General features: G+C 35.6%; 1 long non-coding RNA gene across 1 annotated transcript in view; it reads left to right on the forward strand.

The window, feature by feature from the left end:
- The window catches only part of LOC114366023 (uncharacterized), a 33,285-nt gene extending 15,082 nt beyond the window's left edge, over window positions 1-18,203 (forward strand). Inside the window, exon 3 of the long non-coding RNA XR_003656994.1 lies at window positions 18,159-18,203. This is a non-coding gene — a long non-coding RNA (uncharacterized LOC114366023). The remainder of the gene's footprint in view (window positions 1-18,158) is intronic.
- The last annotated feature ends 1,235 nt before the right edge of the window (window positions 18,204-19,438 follow it).

Consider the following 19,438-nt stretch of genomic DNA (forward strand, 5'->3'; position numbering starts at 1 on the left):
ATATGTATTAAAAAAAATATCTCAAAACCTATCGAGTGGGATATCAAAATAAAAAGTTTTTAAATAGCTTGCAAAATGTATGTACTTTAACTAAAAGATTAAAATAAAAATATTATTTAAAAAAAACCAACTGGGTAAAAATGAACTGAAAAGATAGAAACAAGACAAAGTGTTCACAAATGCAGTTAGAGGCATCAAACACTTATCATCATCATCAACAGCCCTTAAAGCTAAGCGTCCACATGTCGGTATCGTACGCATCGGACCAATCGCATCGCACGCAACGGATCGTAGTATTATTTATATGGAAACTCATATAAGTGCGTCCACCTGTCCGCATCGTACGCATCGCACATCCGATACGATGTGTTTCGTATGATGCGTCCGTTGCGTACGATACCGACAAGTGGACGCTTAGCTTTACAATCCACTGCTGGACTATGAGCATCCTCCGCGGGAAGAGTAGGGGTTAGCGACAAATGTATTTTATTCTGTCGTCACCACACGGCTTATCACCAACAAAAAAAAATAGTCATTGATGTCTCCGACTGCATTTTTGAACACTTTGTCTTGTTCCTATCTTTTCAATTCATTTTTACGTAGTTGGGTATTAGTTTTTTTTGTATATTAGATTTAAAAAAACATGTGTTTTTATCAAATTTCAACCATTTCATTTAAAAGACTCGAGACCCGAGAAAACTCGAGATTTTGGCCTCGACAATTCCCGAAACTCGAGAAAAAAAATAGGTCGAGAAATCAGAAACCCTACTTGAAACTTACAAGTGTAAGTTTCATTTAATGAAGTTTCGTTTGGTTCAGCTCCTATATTGACAGTTAAATTTAAAGGGTTGGAGTAAATCATCGTATTTTATTTTTGCACTTTTGCTGAATTGGGACTCACATAATTTTATAAGACAACGTCTCATTGAACTTACTTACCTATTTAACAACTCAAGTTCTAGATCAAATTGTTGTTGTAGTGGGTTTTAACGTTCTTAAATTATTTTTTTATAAGTATGTACCAGTAACTTGTTAAAAATGTTGTTATTGTAATAAATAACGTTAACTATTTATCCACGAAATAGGAGCATGCTGCATGACTGTGACCACCACGTACTCATGAATGGATCCGAGATCGAATCTTATTTCGAAAGTACATCTTTAATTACCTTTTTATTATAATCTCATCATCTTACATTGTAAAATGCTAATGCTATCTACTTTATCTAGTATGCTCAAGACTTTCATAGGTATAATTTGTGATAAGACTGTTTATAAGACTCGTCCGAGAGAGGTCATGATGAGCTCAGAGTTACTCATCATCGGCATCCTAAAGACCTTGGCTGACAGGTTTCGTAAGATCGAATCATCCGACAGATTGTTAAGATTATTATCCTGTTTAAGATTTACAAAGAAAAATAGCAGCTATACATGGTGAGCCATTCGTGTATGTAAAAAAGAAACTAATCTATGTTAGGCTGAGTTGCACCATCTAACTTTGACCGTAGCTATAACGATAACCGGTGTATTTTGTATGGAATTTGACAGATTTTTGACGTTTGATAATGTCTAAGTAAGATGGTGCAACCCAGCCTTAGATAAGTGGGTACAGGCCAAAAAGATTGCAACACTTCTTCCAAAAAGTTGACAACAAAACCTCATTCCAATTGGAATGAGGTTTTGTTGTCAACTTTTTGGCCACTTTGGGTGTCACGAACTATTTGACGATGACTGTACCTATCCTAAATCCAAAGACTAATTATAATATGTAAAGAGTGATCCAGTATGCCAGATTTTAAAATTTGAAATCTGAAGTTGCAAATAAAATAACATAGCATTGAATCGTAGACAAAAAATATTTACACAGCGAGCATAGAACATAGAATAGAGAGAATTCTGTATTATCAAGGTATTGCTTTTGCATGTATAATGCTCGTGCATTTATGTAAGGCGTGATTATTTACTTGAAAAAATCGATTACCTCTATTGGGACGTAACTTCATAAAATACTATATTTTCTTTAAGTACCAGATAACTAGGCCAAGAGATAAGGTAACCGTGTAAACAAACTTTTTACTAGTCCATATGCAAACTACACATTCAAATTAAATGCATATTTACATTTCCTCACAGGAAAAAGGAACAATAGTTGTAAGAAACCGATTAGTATTCGATTGAAAGTGAAATGGGATCGGATGTTCACAATCGAGTATCAAATGTGTATTCATGAACTCATGATATATTGTTTATTTTTTGCGTGCTGCAGCGTGATGTTTCGTTCTACAACGGAATAGAGTTAATACTTAATGTTGATTTTGTTTTTTAGCCTCAAAATCTAAAATCAATATTTGAACTTAAAAATAGATACTGGAAAAAAATAGGGTCCTCTCATGGATACCTATTACTTTAATCTACACTAATATTATAAAGAGGAAAACTTTGTTTGTTTGGTTGTAATGAATAGGCTCAAAAACTACTGGACCGTTTTTAAAAATTCTTTCACCATTCGAAAGCTACATTATCCACGAGTAACATAGGCTAAATTTTATTTTGGAAAAACATAGGGTTCAGGGGTCCACGCGCGCGAAGCCGCGAGCGGAAAGCTAGTTATAGATATTTTTGTAACTTTAAAACTAATTAGTTTATGAATTCATATAGAAAAATAAAAATACAAGTAAGTATTTTGGAATACTGAGACGTAAAAAAAAACTGAAAGTAGAACAACTTTTGTAGGTTCGTGTTAATTAAACCATTGATTTTAGTATAATATTATTTTGTTATGTTTTAGAAACCCGCGTAAAGCAGCCTATTTATTATAGGTAACTGCTAGATTCATGAATTATATATACTTAGATAGAATATCAAATTGCAACATAAGGTAAAAAGAAGTTCTGAGGGTATAGTGACCCATCTCGAGTTAGCATTCTGCAGCTCACTCACTTTTACTCATATTAGCATGCACGCGAGCGAGTGAAAACAATCGATTTGTCAGACTATGTATTATGTATTTACTTTCACGGGCCGGAACACGTGGTGCGACCGGGCATGAGAACGTGCTTTCCAAAATTATAAAAAATAAACACGGTTATTGTAAAAGATAAAGGATTTTGCAGTTTTGAAACTGGCCAATGTGTTTGTGTCCAAGTTAGATTTAATTTAAAAAAATCTTTTGACATTAATCAGCCCACAGATAAATAAATAAATTCGCGCGATTAAGTGACTGTCAAATAAAGAAGGAATATTTAATTTTAAAACTACTTAATATTTTAATTATGAAAATCAGATAATTAGCACCTCGAAAGTAAATAACGAACTCAATAAGAAATTAATAAAAACACCAATGCAACCTTTCGATTTTAAAAACTAGTTTTGGCTTAAAGTGGACTTGACCACGAAATTCCTGACGTTTTATTTTTCCTATTTCCAAAGGCGACATGGCATCAGAACCTCTTTTGTTCTTTTTTATTCCTAGACATTGAAATAACGAAGCAGATTTTTTAGGTGTTTTCGAAGAACATTATTCATTAAAACATACAATACAGGCGACAGCAACTCAGATCAGCTAGAAGTGCAGTCTGTCTGTACTCAAATTTAATAGCTGTTGGCAAGCATTTCGGATTTCTTAATAAACGATAGGTCATCGGTGAATGCAGAGTCATAGCATAGCCGTGTTAACTAAAAAAAAATAGTTTATAACATACAATTTAGTATCCGTGTTATGTCTGCAATTTATTATTTTATAATACCTATCAGAAACTTATGTGTGAATAATTTCATGCTTCCCATTTTAATAAGCTATAAATAATAACTTCTTGTATCAGTCGTATTTTTTACTTCGTAATCCAATAAGAGCTACGAAAACGGGTCTAAACTGCCCCACGCACACAAGGGTCTTTTTGACCAGACAGGTAGGCGTTAATGGAACAGGTTCGGCTTAGATCGCGTGCCGATGTTTTGGTATTTTAATACCCCTTTTGTTACTTTTTATCCTGTTTACGTTTTTTTGGAGGTAACCTTTTTTCGGCAAAGGAATGCTAAGGATAAAGCCGTGAAGGCTACGGCATAGTCGTGGCATAGTGTCACGGTTGTGGTGTAATCGATTTGGAGATTTGAGTCATGTTTTTTTTAAATCTATTTTTATAAACTGCCAGTTAATCTGTTTCCCTAAGGTTTATGTTCCATTCCCACAAAGTTTTGATATTTGTTATTATTCGAAAATGAAACTTAATGCAGGGTTTCAGTGTTCAATTTACAGTTAGTGTAGGAAATTAACTTTCTAGCTGGCATCTAGTAAATTGCTTTTCCTGTCATAAACAAAATGCTGTTAAATGTCGGAGGATCTTGCTCCACTTTTCATTGCTAGATAATATGGTGGAACTGTCAGGAAGCAGCTAATTTTGCAAAAAGGTAGTCTACTTAGAGCACTCGCCCAATTAGCACGGAGAGCACCTATCGATATTTTGTTCTTTCTCTCTAAATTTGAATCCTCGAATAGCGGCATTAATAGGTGATCTTCGTGGACTAGGCCAGGTGCTATAAGAGCAGGTGCTCTAAGTGGACTACGTCGTTGCAAAATGCTTTTGAGTTCTCAGTGAAATTAAACCTTTTACATTTATTGTGTCACCATATTTCTTAAAATGACGAACAATGTTTTGACACAGTTCACGTCCGCCATCAAGGGACAAAGGTGAGCGCCATTGTTGGCGACGCACTGAAATCACAAAGCGATTTGCCTACTCGCTATGGGGTTTGATAGCAACTGAAAGGTTAACTTCTTGTAATCGTCTTCAACCCTTAATTGATCCCAAAGGTTGTTTTTTTGTTTTAACTTTTAAGTTTACTCATACTTAGATATATTATGCATAAGTTATAGTGACGGTTAGGTAATTCTCCACTGCGGAGGATAAATGAGAAGCGAGTAGAGCTACTAGAGAGTAGTATGAAGATTTAGTTCTGCTGTTTTTTCCGGTAGTTTTGTTACTGGATTATAAGCGAGTGTGCAAGTTGCTGGACGGTTTCTAGGCGAGTGTTATCATGTCATGATATTATAAGTAACTACAGTTGCTACGAGTAGTTAGTGGAAAAAGTCCTTGCCGACCTTATGAACAGTCTGTGATCAAATGGGGACCGGGAGTGAAACAAGTGTCAACATAGTCCCATAGTATTGTTAGCCAAAAGAGTTCACCACTCTAGTTTGCCCCAAAGTAATCTGTTCTGAATTGCTATAAGAATCCATAATAAGTCATAACAAAGTTCTCAAGCACAATAACTCCAGCTTAACGACAATGGCACTTGCAGTTAGTAGCAGCTCCAACGACTTCGCAACTCCAAGAACTGCGTGGGTCAGATCACGACATTGTCCGCACTCGATATTGCATTCGGTGACGCAACTGCTTACATCGATTTTCCGGAAGAATCGATTCGTAGTAATTGGTCCGTACACAATGTAGGTGGGTATAATAGACCCACTTTTTAACCAGAATCGTTTAGGCAAATAAACATCACTTTTTTAATGCTATGCCTACGTAATTGTAAAATTCGTCCATGCAGTGAAAATTTATTCGTATGCCTTGGCATTTTACTTCCCTTATTTTTGAGCTTATAAGTTGAACCTACGTTACTCACTTTTCATCCCAAAAACTTCAAAAGACATACAGATATTGCAAATAAATCAGTCCGTTAAGCTGCGTATGTGCGCTGTAGTCAGACAAAAAATGTAGTCAGCTATTGCGAGGCGTTTATAGGATTATTACCACAGTATCGTAGGTAATTAAATCTATTACTCTGGTTATTAACTGCTTCTTCTGTGCTTTTCTACACTGTGACTTGCCGATACCGTAAGTCGGCCAAGTGCTTGACAAATCGGCCGATGTTTTGGTACCTTAGAGGCCGGTGGCCCAGAGGAATGCCAAGTCAAATGGTGACCGATTAGTTGTAATTAACAATTAACTGCTGATTATGGTAAAAATTCCGTCCGTGAATCTCTACATTGGATTCATTCAAAGCTTACTTAATTACTTAATAGTAAACATCAATGGGAATAAAAAACACCGAACTCCTAAATTTTATTTAAAGCTTGTAATGTATAATGTATCAGGACAGGACCCATACGAAACGACTGGATGTTCAAAAACTATATTAAAACTCAGCATAGTCACCTAGATCAAAATTTGAAAATTAGTTGAATTTCAATATTTCGACATCACTGAATTCAAATTCAAAAATTTATTTGCGGAATTGTGGGTTAAAGTCTTAAATCAATTAACATGATAGAGCCTCATGCTATTATTTAGTGCCGATTCATAGTCAGGTGTCGTTTTATACGGACCTAAGATTCCTTGATATACCTACTCATAATCTGTACTTAATATGTACTTCTTCCTTTGTACGGCAAAATGGCTAGCAATTGCAGTTATATTCAGATTCATTTCCTGCAGTATATTGAATGCTAATGGAATAAAGAGTACCAACATCCGAGATATAAGCAGGGAAACAGCACCATAAAGTATGAATCCGCTTTGAAATGGATTTGATGGAAATAGGATTTAATCTTCTCTCAACTAATGTCAATACTCTCAATACATTTAGATTAAATCACTTTCATACTGCAGACATAGGTTGATGTCTGCTTATTCTTTCGGATCAATGCCATTAAATTGAGCCTTATTCAGGACTCAGGTGCTTAACCTNAAGCATTGTTCAGGGTTACACAACAAAAAAAAAATTTGGAAAAAGTGAAGATTTGTGGCAACACGAGCAAAAGGACCGTCACCTGGAGTAGAATTTTTTGATTTTTTTTAAATGCCTATTATTTTTAAAATATGCCACATAGATTTTTTTTAATATTTTTCTGATAACCAGCACAACTTGCCTCAACACCCAGTTCCGGCTTGACGTTACATTACGGGACACCCTGTATGTAACTACAGTTGCTACGAGTAGTTAGTAGAAAAAGTCCTTGCCATCCTTATGAAGTCTATGATCAAAATAAATGGGGACCGGGAGTGGAACAAGTGACAACATAGTCCCGTAGTATTGTTAGCCAAAAGAGTTCACCACTCAAGTTTGCCCCCAAGTAATCTGTTCTGAATTGCTATAAGAATCCATAATAAGTCATAACAACGTTCTCAAGCACAATAACTCCAGCTTAACGACAATAGCAGTTGCAGTTAGTAGCAGCTCCAACGACTTCGCAACTCCAAGAACTACGTGGGTCAGATCACGACATTGTCCGCACTCGATATTGCATTCGGTGACGCAACTGCTTACATCGATTTTCCGGAAGAATCGATTCGTAGTAATTGGTCCGGACACAATGTAGGTGGGTATAATAGACCCACTTTTTACCAGAATCGTTTAGGCAAATGAATGTCGCTTGTTTTAAGCAATGCCTTAAAGTAAGACATGATATATTCAAATTATGTGTTTATTTAATTACTTATCTTATTGTTCGAGGCAAGTAATTTGTATAGGCCGCCTAATTTTTTTGCCCCTTTGACTGTTTTTTTACGAGATTGTAATAATATATAGAATCCATTATTGGCTGTAAGAACAAAAATACCTGTTTGTATTATTATTATAAAGAGCTGTGGTTTTCTGAATAAATAAAAATAAAGAAAATAAATAAATAAATAAATAAATTTATCAACAAAATGTAAAAATATAAAAAAGCAGGCAGCGCAGGACTGATCGTTGTAGAAATCCTTGGGGTAGGATTTTGTCCAGCAGTGGACGTCATTTGGCTGAAACGAAATATGCCAATTAAACAATGTGTTGTGATCTGATGGAAAATGTAGCCGTAGCAGTTAAAGGATAAAGTACCTACTATTAAGTCCAGTAGATAGTGAAATAACCGATTCTTCTGTATTTTTCTACGCTGTGACTTGCCGATACCGTAAGTCGGCCAAGTGCTTGACAAATCGGCCGATGTTTTGGTACCTTAGAGGCCGGTGGCCCAGAGGAATGCCAAGTCAAATGGTGACCGATTAGTTGTAATTAACAATTAACTGCTGATTATAGTAAAAAATCCGTACCTAATAATAATAAACATCTTATTACACTAATAACCTACTCTTAAAGTTTATCTAAAGCATAAGTAATGTATCAGGACCCATATGAAACGACGCGACGTTCTGAAACTAACTAGATTGAAATTCAGTATACACCTAGATTAGTTGAGTTTCAATATTTCAACATCACTGAATTCAAAAATTTATTTACGAAGGGTAAATATAAGTTCTTAAATCTAGTAACATGATAGAGTCGCAAAATGCTATTATTAAGTGCCGATTCATACTCAGATGTCGTTTTATACGGACCTAAGTTTACTTGATATACCTATTCATAATCTGTACTTAATATGTACTTCTTCCTTTCTACGGTAAACTGGCTAGCAATTGCAGTTATATTCAGATTAATTTCCTGCAGTATATTGAATGCAAATGGAATAAAGAGTACCAACATCCGAGATATAAGCAGGGAAACAGCACCATAAACTTTGAATCCGCTTTGAAATGGATTTGATGGAAATAGGATTTAATCTTCTCTCAACTGATGTCAATACTCTCAATACATTTAGATTAAATAGCTTTCATACTGCAGACATAGGTTGATGTCTGCTTATTCTTTCGTATAAATGCCACTATATTGATCCTTAGTGAGGTGCTTAAATACGGTAAATAAAAAAGATTGAAAATAATACTAATCTAGAGCAACATACTATACAGGATGTTTAAATCATTGGCTTCCTTTTAATTTGGATTTGTGTCATATTTGTTGGATGTATCATGAGTAGAATCACATTTTAAAAATACTTAATGCCAACGATTTAAATTTTACTAAAATAAAATTTAAGGTAAAATTTAAATCACACCTATTTATAAATAACTAAGGTGCCACGCCTCGATTACAAACATGGTTTATGTTATGTCATACTTTCTAGTTTCACTGAAGATTTAAAATACGCCTTAAAATACAAGAAACAGTTGTACATATTTGACCACCCTGTGGCTATCATTAAAATAATCCAGAAATAACTTCTATAAACTCTATATAGAGCTCTATGATAGAGTTTTATTACCTTGCTATAAGCGTCATAGTAGGAATCTCCATTAAGTATACTAGAGAATCTATGCTGTGGATACCGTCATTACTTGGACAATGATTTAAAAGATTAACATCATTTATTTGCCGTAAACAAGTAATAACGGCGTGTACAGGCTTACGAGTAAATCATAGTCGTTTAAAATATCCATTAGATATGAAACTTGCTATGGAACGAGTTAAAACCTTAATGAAAAATAGCAAATAGTCCGCCTGGCTCAGGAGGGTAAGGGTCTTCGCACACAGCAATCAAAAATTAAAAGAAGAAGGATAGTACATAGTTGTGCTTTAAGAAAAAGCTAATCTTTACATTACAAAGTATAGAAGTCGCTTCCGCTATCTGTTCGCTTTAAAGATCTATTAAATTACTCAAAAGATTTTAGTGCATTTTTCAGCAATAGATTGATTCACGAGGAAGTTTTACATGCTTAATAAATGGCATCCGTGAGAAGCCGCGGTGGATCGGTAGTAAGTCATCAGATTAACATTCTTAATTAGAATTCACCTGGCCATCGACATCATAATATACTTATCACCCCAGTAGTCAAGAAATATCAAAATAAGTAAGAATCGTGAGTATATGACGTATACCTTGCCGCCTACCTTTTGTAATGCAATGACATTGTTCGCATTGATGTCACACTATATTGGCGGTTAGTAAGTGTCGCCTTGTGTGCAAAGGGCCTTACAACAGCCAAGCGAGGCCTGTTTCTTAGCTATTTCTCTATCGAGATATCTTGACCTCTCCGTGGCGAAAGCCCCAAGGTCGCACCCACTTGTGCTCGTGAGCCCATAGTACAGTCAGCAAAGATTTAACTACTTATTGCTAGATACGAGTACTATGGCTGAGTTGCACCACCTAACTTTGACCGTAACTACAACGATAAATGGTGTATTTTGTATGGAGTTTGACAGATTTTTGACGTTTGTCAAAGTTAAAGTAAGATGGTGCAACCCAGCCTATTTGTCTATTTTTGTGTTACTTGGTTCCTTTTTGTGTTACCTACTTGGTACTGTTTGTATGTTTAAAGATTTTGTATTGTCTCTAGTTTTCTTTGTAGTCGCCAGTGGAGCTTTTTGATAAAGCTCTGCTCAGTTTGAGGCAGTTGGTGTGATAGTGAAATAGAAATACAGAGGATCTTGTACGTATTTTTCTTCTTCATCATCCAAGATAAAGTTGACATCTTCAAAGAAAGAAGCCATGAAAGATGTTTTTTTATCCACAACGAGGAAGCTCTTGGCCTGTGTCTTTTTTAGTTTTTTTTATTTTACAGCTGACTGTACCCACTATGGAATGTTTGTGCATACTTTACCTGTTAGCGAATTTTCATACCTTGACTTTGCATAGAGAAACACTTCTGAGTTTCCGTATTTGTAATTGCAAATCAGCTAGTTGACATGAAGGTTTAAGTTCAAAGTAAAGGAGAGAAATAGCTACGTCACAGTGTTTGTCTTCATTCTTTAAATTATCACGTACTTATCTAAGAACTTTTGGTTAAAAATATTAATAACTAGCTTTCCGCCCACGGCTTCGCGCGCGTGAACTACATTATCTACATAACGTCAAGAAATAGCGTCAAACTTTTACTTATACAACACGAACACGCCGTCTTAAATATGGCCTCAACGATTGTGATTAACTTATTTCTTCACGATTAAAAGTTTTAAAACCTCAACTAGCTATTAAATCGAAAGAGCTAAATACTAGTACCTCAATTAGCTAGTGAGATGACTGAACTAGACACATTATTATATCGTTTTTGTCGGCGGAGATAATTGCATACACAATTCACACTTTATTGACTGCATAGTTGCATTATTACGTAATAGTACCTATAGTGCAAATTAAAGATTTCTAATTACAAACTCTTTATCACGCTTTTATCACTTTCAGTTAATGTGTTTATTTATGATTTTCTGATTAGTTTTTTTAATGCAGACCGCCTTGCACCGCTACAAATCTACGATGTCTAACGCCCGTATTCACAAACATTACTATGAGGTCTCACAGTGCGCGTGGACGCACATGGTGACACACGAAGTAATCACAGAGCTCTATTCAACGCTGTGCGTTTAATTTGCTGTTTCACTTAAGCAATCATCGTTTGTAAATACGGGCGTAAATGTCTAAACTTTGCTGTAAAAACTGTGGATATAGGGTTGCCAGGCGTCCGGCTTTAGCCGGACATGTTTGGCTTTTTAGGGTCTTGTCCGGCCAAATATTGCCTTGTCCGGCCTGTCCGGCTTTTGTTAGGCTTTTTATTTGGTTGCCGCGCCAGGCGAAAGTCGAGCCACAGAATCATATGAAGCGCACGCATCAGGATGTTGGTTAGCAACCGATAATGATAGTACTCACTCATNCGGCTTTTGTGATTTAGGACCTGGCAACCCTATGTGGATATGGATCACTCTACCTAGACGGCAACGTTTTGTAGTTCCGTCAAATACTACAATTCAGTTCTTATTTCTAAGTACGAGGTACTACCTATTATTTTTGTTGTAACAAGTAACAACCTTCAATGGGAAAAGTTTGTCATTAAAACTCTCCAGCAATTTTACCAAACACGGCACAAACAAACAACTTATTATAGCTATTAAGGGAACATTATATCACCACAACAGCCATGAGAGACCTATAACGTGGTACAACTATACATTCTCCTAGGCTAGAACCAGAGCCATTGTTCGGGCGAGGCGAGCGGTCGCCTCCAAGGCCCAAGGTGACTCGGTTGACTGACCGGTCGCATTCCGAGTCACTTTGTTTTTATCACACACAAGTGAGCCAAAGGGGTGGCCTTTCGTTTACCAATTTGAAAGAATTGGACTGTTTTGATTTCCAATCAAAACTGTCCAATTCTGTGAGTGATGTATTTTTTGTAATAAGCACACGGTGTTTTATAAAATCAACTAGTGACCCGCCCCGGCTTCGCACGGGTGCTAAGTATACATATGAAACTTCCTCTTGAATCACTCTATTTATTAAAAAAATGTATCAAAATCCATTGCATAGTTTTAAAGATCTAAGCATAAGCACATAGGGACAGACAGTTACTATGTAGTGATGACATTTTAAATAACTAATCACGCGGATTTCGTAATTTATTTTTTTTGGATTGACTGATCGGTCGCTTTCCGATTTACTTTGTTTTTATCACAAGTGAGCACCGAAAGGGTGGCCTTTCGTTTACCAATAAGAAAGAATTGAACTGTAGTGGTCGGTACAGATAGGCATTTCCTATCTCTATGATGATTGTAGACTCACATAATATTATTATGTGAGTTATCGAGGTATTTTTTATGAGCACCCTATTTTATCAAACTATCACATAGGTCTTAATGGGTTTTAATCAATAACATTTTTCTTTCTGTTAGTAGCCTTTGACTGTAGTGGTTGGTGTAGGTAGTCAGATTTNTTAAGTACGGTAATTCAAAAATAATGAAAATAATACTAATTTAGAGCAACAGGCTATACAGGATGTTTAAATCATTGGCTTCCTTTTAATTTGGATTTGTGTCATATTTGGGGAATGTATCATGAGTAGAATCTTATTTTAAAAATAATGCGAATAGTTTTATTAAAAACACACCTATTTATAAATAACTAAGGTGCCACGCCTCGATTACAAACATGGTTTATATTATGTCATACTTTTCAGTTTCACTGAAGATTTAAAATACGCCTTAAAATACAAGAAACAGTTGTACATATTTGACCATCCTGTGGCTATCATTAAAATAATCCAGAAATAACTTCTATAAACTCTATATAGAGCTCTATGATAGAGTTTTATTACCTTGCTATAAGCGTCATAGTAGGAATCTCCATTAAGTATACTAGATAATCTATGCTGTGTATTACCGTCATTACTTGGACAATGATTTAAAAGATTAACATCATTTATTTGCCGTAAACAAGTAATAACGGCGTGTACAGGCTTATGAGTAAATCATAGTCGTTTAAAATATCCATTAGATATGAAACTTGCTATGGAACGAGTTAAAACCTTAATGGAAAATAGCAAATAGTCCGCCTGGCTCAGGAGGGTAAGGGTCTTCGCACACAGCAATCAAAAGTTTAAAGAAGAAGGTTAGTACGTAATTGTGCTTTAAGAAAAAGCTAATCTTTACATTACAAAGTATAGAAGTCGCTTCCGCTATCTGTTCGCTTTAAAGATCTATTAAATTACTCAAAAGATTTTAGTGCATTTTTCAGCAATAGATTGATTCACGAGGAAGTTTTACATGCTTAATAAATGGCATCCGTGAGAAGCCGGGGTGGATCGGTAGTAAGTCATCGGATTAACATTCTTAATTAGAATACACCTGGCCATCGACATCATAATATATCACCCCAGTAGTAAAAAAATAACAAAATAAGTAAGAATCGTGCGTGTATACCTTGCCGCCTACGTTTTGTAAAGCATTGACATTGTTAGCATTGATGTCACACTATATTGGCGGTTAATAAGTGTTGTGTTGCCTTGTGTGCAAAGGGCCTTACAACAGCCAAGCGAGGCCTGTTTCTTAGCTATTTCTCTATCGAGATATCTTGACCTCTCCGTGGCGAAAGCCCCAAGGTCGCACCCACTTGTGCTCGTGAGCCCATAGTACAGTCAGCAAAGATTGACTAATTCTAAGATACTTCTCTATATTTTTTGGGTTAGGCACTTATTGCACTGTTTATTTCAGTTACACACAGTTAGCCTGTTTCTATTAAGATTTTTTTAATTGGTTCTTGATGGGAGCCTTGCATGTCAGATGTGGTTTTGGACTAGAAAAGGAAAGAGAGCTTTAGCAAGTATTTAGAGTAGGTACGAGTACGAGTATATTCATTTGTATCGATTCTTAGTTGAGTTTATTTATTTTTTACGATCGCCATATCACAACCTATGCTTAGTTTGTGGCAATAGGTGGGATAATAAAAGGGTAATGTAGAGTAACTAGGTGGGAATGGCAATGTAGAGAAAGCATTTATTTGTATAACTATTTTCTTATTCCCCACCTGAAAAAAGTTTTTAACTTTACGTGAAAAAAGTCACTGACGTCTTTCAGTTATTGTTTAAATCAATCTGACTGTACCCACTATGGAATGTTTGTGTATACTTTAGCTGTTAGCGAATTTTCATACCTTGACTTTGCATAGAGAAACACTTCTGAGTTTCCGTATTTGTAATTGCAAATCAGCTAGTTGACACGAAGGTTTAAGTTCAAAGTAAAGGAGAGAAATAGCTACGTCACAGTGTTTGTCTTCATCCTTTAAATTATCACGTACTTATCTAAGAACTTTTGGTTAAAAATATTCATAACTAGCTTTCCACCCACGGCTTCGCGCGCATTGACTACATTATCTACATATTTTACGGAACCCTATTTTTTTCCAAAATAAAATGTAACCTATGTTACTCGTGGACAAGGTAGCTATCGAATGGTGAAAGAATTTTTAAAAACGGTCCCTTGATGCCCAATTGTTTAATTTACTCCTAAGTTCTACATAAGCGCTATTTATAAAAATGATTGTCTCTACTAATTTTAGAAAATGGCGATAAATTATTTTCCAACTAACAAGACACGAATAGTAAATTGGCAGATAATAAAATAAATAATAATACATATTGAAATAATGAGGCATTCGTCCACTAATGACATAAAATAGCGTCAAACTTTTACTTATACAACACGAACACGCCGTCTTAAATATGGCCTCAAAGATCGTGATTAACTTATTTCTTCACGATTAAAACCTCAACTAGCTATTAAATCAAAAGAGCTAAATACTAAATAGTACCTTAATTAGCTAGTGAGATGACTGAACTAGACACATTATTATATCGTTTTTGTCGGCGGAGATAATTGCACACACAATTCACACTTTATTGACTGCATAGTTGCATTATTACGTAATGTACTTAAAGTGCAAATTATAGATTTCTAATTACAAACTCTTTATCGCGCTTTTATCACCTTCAGTTTATGTGCTTATTTATGATTTTCTGATTAGTTTTTGTAATGCAGACCGCCTTGCACCGCTACAAATCTACGATGTCTAACGCCCGTATTCACAAACATTACTATGAGGTCTCACAGTGCGCGTGGACGCACATGGTGACACACGAAGTAATCACAGAGCTCTATTCAACGCTGTGCGTTTAATTTGCTGCTTCACTTAAGCAATCATCGTTTGTGAATACGGGCGTAAATGTCTAAACTTTGCTGTAACAACTGTGGATTTTTATGGATCACTCTTCTAGATTTTAAAATTTAGCCCATGGACATAAAATTTCTACAAAAAATGTATGTTTGTCTAGAATTCTAGATTATAATTCATGTGCGAGGGGTTTTGCCGCGAAAATCGGTACTTTTTGTAGTTCCGTTAAATATTACAATTCCGTTCTTATTTCTAAGTACGAGGTACTACCTATTATTTTTGTTGTAACAACCTTCAATGGGAAAAGTTTGTCATTAAAACTCTCCAGCAATTTTACCAAACACGGCACAAACAAACAACTTATTATAGCTATTAAGGGACCATTATATCACCATAATAGCCATGAGAGACCTATAACGTGGTACAACTATACATTCTCCTAGGCTAGAACCAGAGCCATTGTTCGGGCGAGGCGAGCGGTCGCCTCCAAGGCCCAAGGTGACTCGGTTGACTGACCGGTCGCATTCCGACTCACTTTGTTTTTATCACAAGTGAGCCAAAGGGGTGGCCTTTCGTTTATCAATTTGAAAGAATTGGACTGTTTTGATTGGGATGTGAGTGATGTATTTTTTGTAATAAGCACACGGTGTTTTATAAAATCAACTAGTGACCGGCCGCCCCGGCTTCGCACGGGTGCTATGTAAGTACCTATACATACAAAATCCATTTCGTAGTTTCAAAGATCTAAGCATAAGCACATAGGGACAGACAGCTACTATGTAGTGATGACATTTTAACTAATCACGCGGTTTTCGTTAATTTTTTTTTTGATTGACTGACCGGTCGCATTCCGACTCACTTTGTTTTTATCAAGTGAGCACCAAAGGGGTGGCCTTTCGTTCACTGATTTGAAAGAATTAAGCTGAGATGGACCATCTTACTTTAACAATTGTCAAAATCTGTCAAACTCCATACAAAAAACACCGGAACTTTAACAAACGTCAAAAATCTGTCAAACTCCATACAAGAAACACCAGTTATTGTTATTACGGTTAAAGTAAGTTGGTGCAACTGTTAATGTGATTGTTAGAGGTTGGAAATGATATGTGAGTTGTCGAGGTATTTTTTGTAATAATCACACGGTTTTCTTTATTTTTTTTTTGTAGTGTTGACTGACCGGTCACATTCCGACTCACATTGTTTTTATCACAAGCTTAGAGAATGAAATCACAAGTGAATACCAAAGGGGTGGCTTTTCGTTTACCAATTTAAAATAATTGGACTGTTGTGATTGGTAAAGATGGGCATTTCCTCATAATATGCGAGTTATCGAGGTATTTTTTTATGAGCTCCCAATTTTTTCAAACTATCACATGGGTCTTAATGGGTTTTAATCAATAACATTTTTCTTTCTGTTAGTAGCCTTTGACTGTAGTGGTTGCTGTAGGTAGTGAAGATAGAGAGGGCCAGTGGACATGCAGTTTCATGCATTTCCTGATGAAAAAAAAAGGTAGAGATGGGATATAAGATGAGATGATAAGTTGTCGAGGTATTTAGTTAAAGGCACGGATGTTTTTTTAATCAATAACATGATTTTTTTGTTAGGATCAAATTGGAGGGTTTAAAAGATTATAATGGAGATAAGAAATGAGTTGTGATTGTGAAGCAGTCGAAGAATTTTGTAATTCCTTTTTTTTCGATACACAATTAGAGCCAGTTTTCGGACAGCAATTATGTTAGACTCTACATAAAATAAAATGATTACACCATCATCGGAAGGTGTATGTATATTTATGTATTTAGGTTGAGTTGCACCAACGTACTTTAACCGTAACTTTGACAATAACCGATGCTTTTTGTATGGGATTTGACAGATTTTTGACTTTTGTTAAAGTCTAAACTCAGCCTTAGTCCTGCAAAGGTTTGGTAGTACTTATTTGGTCTGATATCACGAGTTAAGGATCTACTACATAGATATTTATCGCCTCTCTGCAGAAGCAAGTGCACTTTCAACATATAATGACATAGTAATGCGTTAGCTGACTGCATTCTATTAGCGGGTTCCATTGGCAAGGTTGTGATAGTGATTAGATCATTATATCACATTCCTTCAGCATTTAGCAAGTACATACAGTGTCAAATAGTTCGTGACACCCAAAGTGACCAAAAAGTTGACAACACAACCTTATTCGATTTGGAACAAAGACGTGTTGCGAACGTTGTGGATACTTTGGGTGACATTAACCTTTTGACGGTGACTGTACAAGCAACGGCACACGGCTAAAACACTATGACCTGCCTATTTTAAGTATTAATTGTAATGGAGATGCAATTTGGAACACAAATGTTAATCTGTTCTGTTGTCGACTGTATTTAGACACATATAATAGAATCGAGGTAAAACTTAATCCGTTTTCTAATTTAGACACTTTCAGTATGATCTCATACTAAAATCCTGTAGTTTAAGCAATAAAACAAAGTAACACAGAGCTGTTCTACAAGACTGCATTGAGCATTTCCTGTTTGCGACAAAGATGTCCTTCTCCACTTCAACCTGATCTGTAAATGCAATAAAAGTGGCAAGAAGTAAATTAAGATGAATTTTCAAATACATTTCGGTCATGGTAACGGTGGGAAAAGGGGTGCATCTGGTAAAAGTCGCGGGAGGAGCCTGGATGCAATGCAGCCAGCGCAGGACCGTTCATTGTGGAAAACCTTGGGGGAGGCCTTTGTCCAGAAGTGGACGTCATTTGGCTGAAACGAACGAACGAACCTAGTTTTATATTTGTATGTATAGTTTTCCCGACACAAATAATAAATTGATATTAAACATAGATAGACATACTTTTACCATTATGTACTATCTGTTATTTTAAAACTAGTTTTTACAAATAAATATTTTTGATTTCAGGTTACTGGTTACTCCGCCGTTTTGGTAAGTTTTCGCACATATGCCACTTAATTTATTTTGATAAAAGAAAGTACATAAATGACAGCTTGAAGAAAAAATAGATGTTTGAGTGACTGAGTTTGTTCCGGCGTTTCTTCTCAGCACTTGCCATAATGTTTGTCTCGAAGCGCTGGTAGGGCCCAAAAGATAAGGAGACATGTAAAGTGCCCCATAAGGGCTACCTTTTCTTTTTTTATTATTTTCTATTGACGTTCATAAGTGCCACTTGTGGTCTAAACTGAATAAATATTTTTGATTTTGATTTTGAATAGTCAATAGGTAATATCAAAGTAGCTCCAGGTGATGCAGTTTTGCCATTTCAGCTGTAAAACTAAAATTGGTTCATTTATAATATTAATGGAATCGATATGATAATTTTATGACTGTTCATAGAACAAGGAATTCAGATTCAATAAGCAGGGACTACGAGTATTACTTGCATACGACTTTCGATTTAATAGCCCAGCCATTCGACGCATTTCTAGATTCACGCACTCTGTAATGAGCGCCGTGCATACGAGTACAATAAGGAATGGCGAACAAGGATATAACTTTATTTCTATGGAAGGACATCAAGTTTTTTTTTCTAGTTACTATTATGACTGACCGACCTGTTGCTGACTAGCGGATAATTTTTTTTATTATGTTCAGCTCTTGAATAATTTTTTTAGTAACTTAATAGACGGCTGTCAATTTTCCGAAAATACTCCTTCTAGACGAATTGAATTCAAGTCTGTCTCTACGTTAATGTTCAAAACTCGATTTAATATCATAAATTCAACTAATCAAAAGCTTCCATTTACCTGCGTTTGATTTTGATACGAGTTTTAAACTCAAGGTGGACAAGAAATTCTAAGTTCAAACATAACTAAAAAAAAGTTCGACATCGCGTTTTACTCGTATGGTTAGCTTAGAATGCTACTTTATCAAGGGTGGTGTCTCTTCCAGTTCTGATGTTCTTCGTCCAATACAATATACATTCCAGTAATCTGCTCAGCTTGAATTCTGCTTGAATCTCTAATCGGTGAGAGTCTGCAATTCGCATGTCTGGTAATGGCTGTTTGTGTTTATATCACTTGTCTATCTATGGTGCCTTCATAACAGGATTCTAATTTGAGTTCATTAAAACAAGTAAACGACTTAATTGACTTAATTGATATGACCAAAATTTATAAGTGTAATCACGGATTTAGATTAATTCTTTGAAAATATTTTATGATTTTATTTCATGCTCTCTTTAA

This window comes from Ostrinia furnacalis, unplaced genomic scaffold, assembly GCF_004193835.3.
Source record: "Ostrinia furnacalis isolate ACB-3 unplaced genomic scaffold, ASM419383v2 OfSCF0504, whole genome shotgun sequence".
Taxonomy (NCBI): domain Eukaryota; kingdom Metazoa; phylum Arthropoda; class Insecta; order Lepidoptera; family Crambidae; genus Ostrinia; species Ostrinia furnacalis.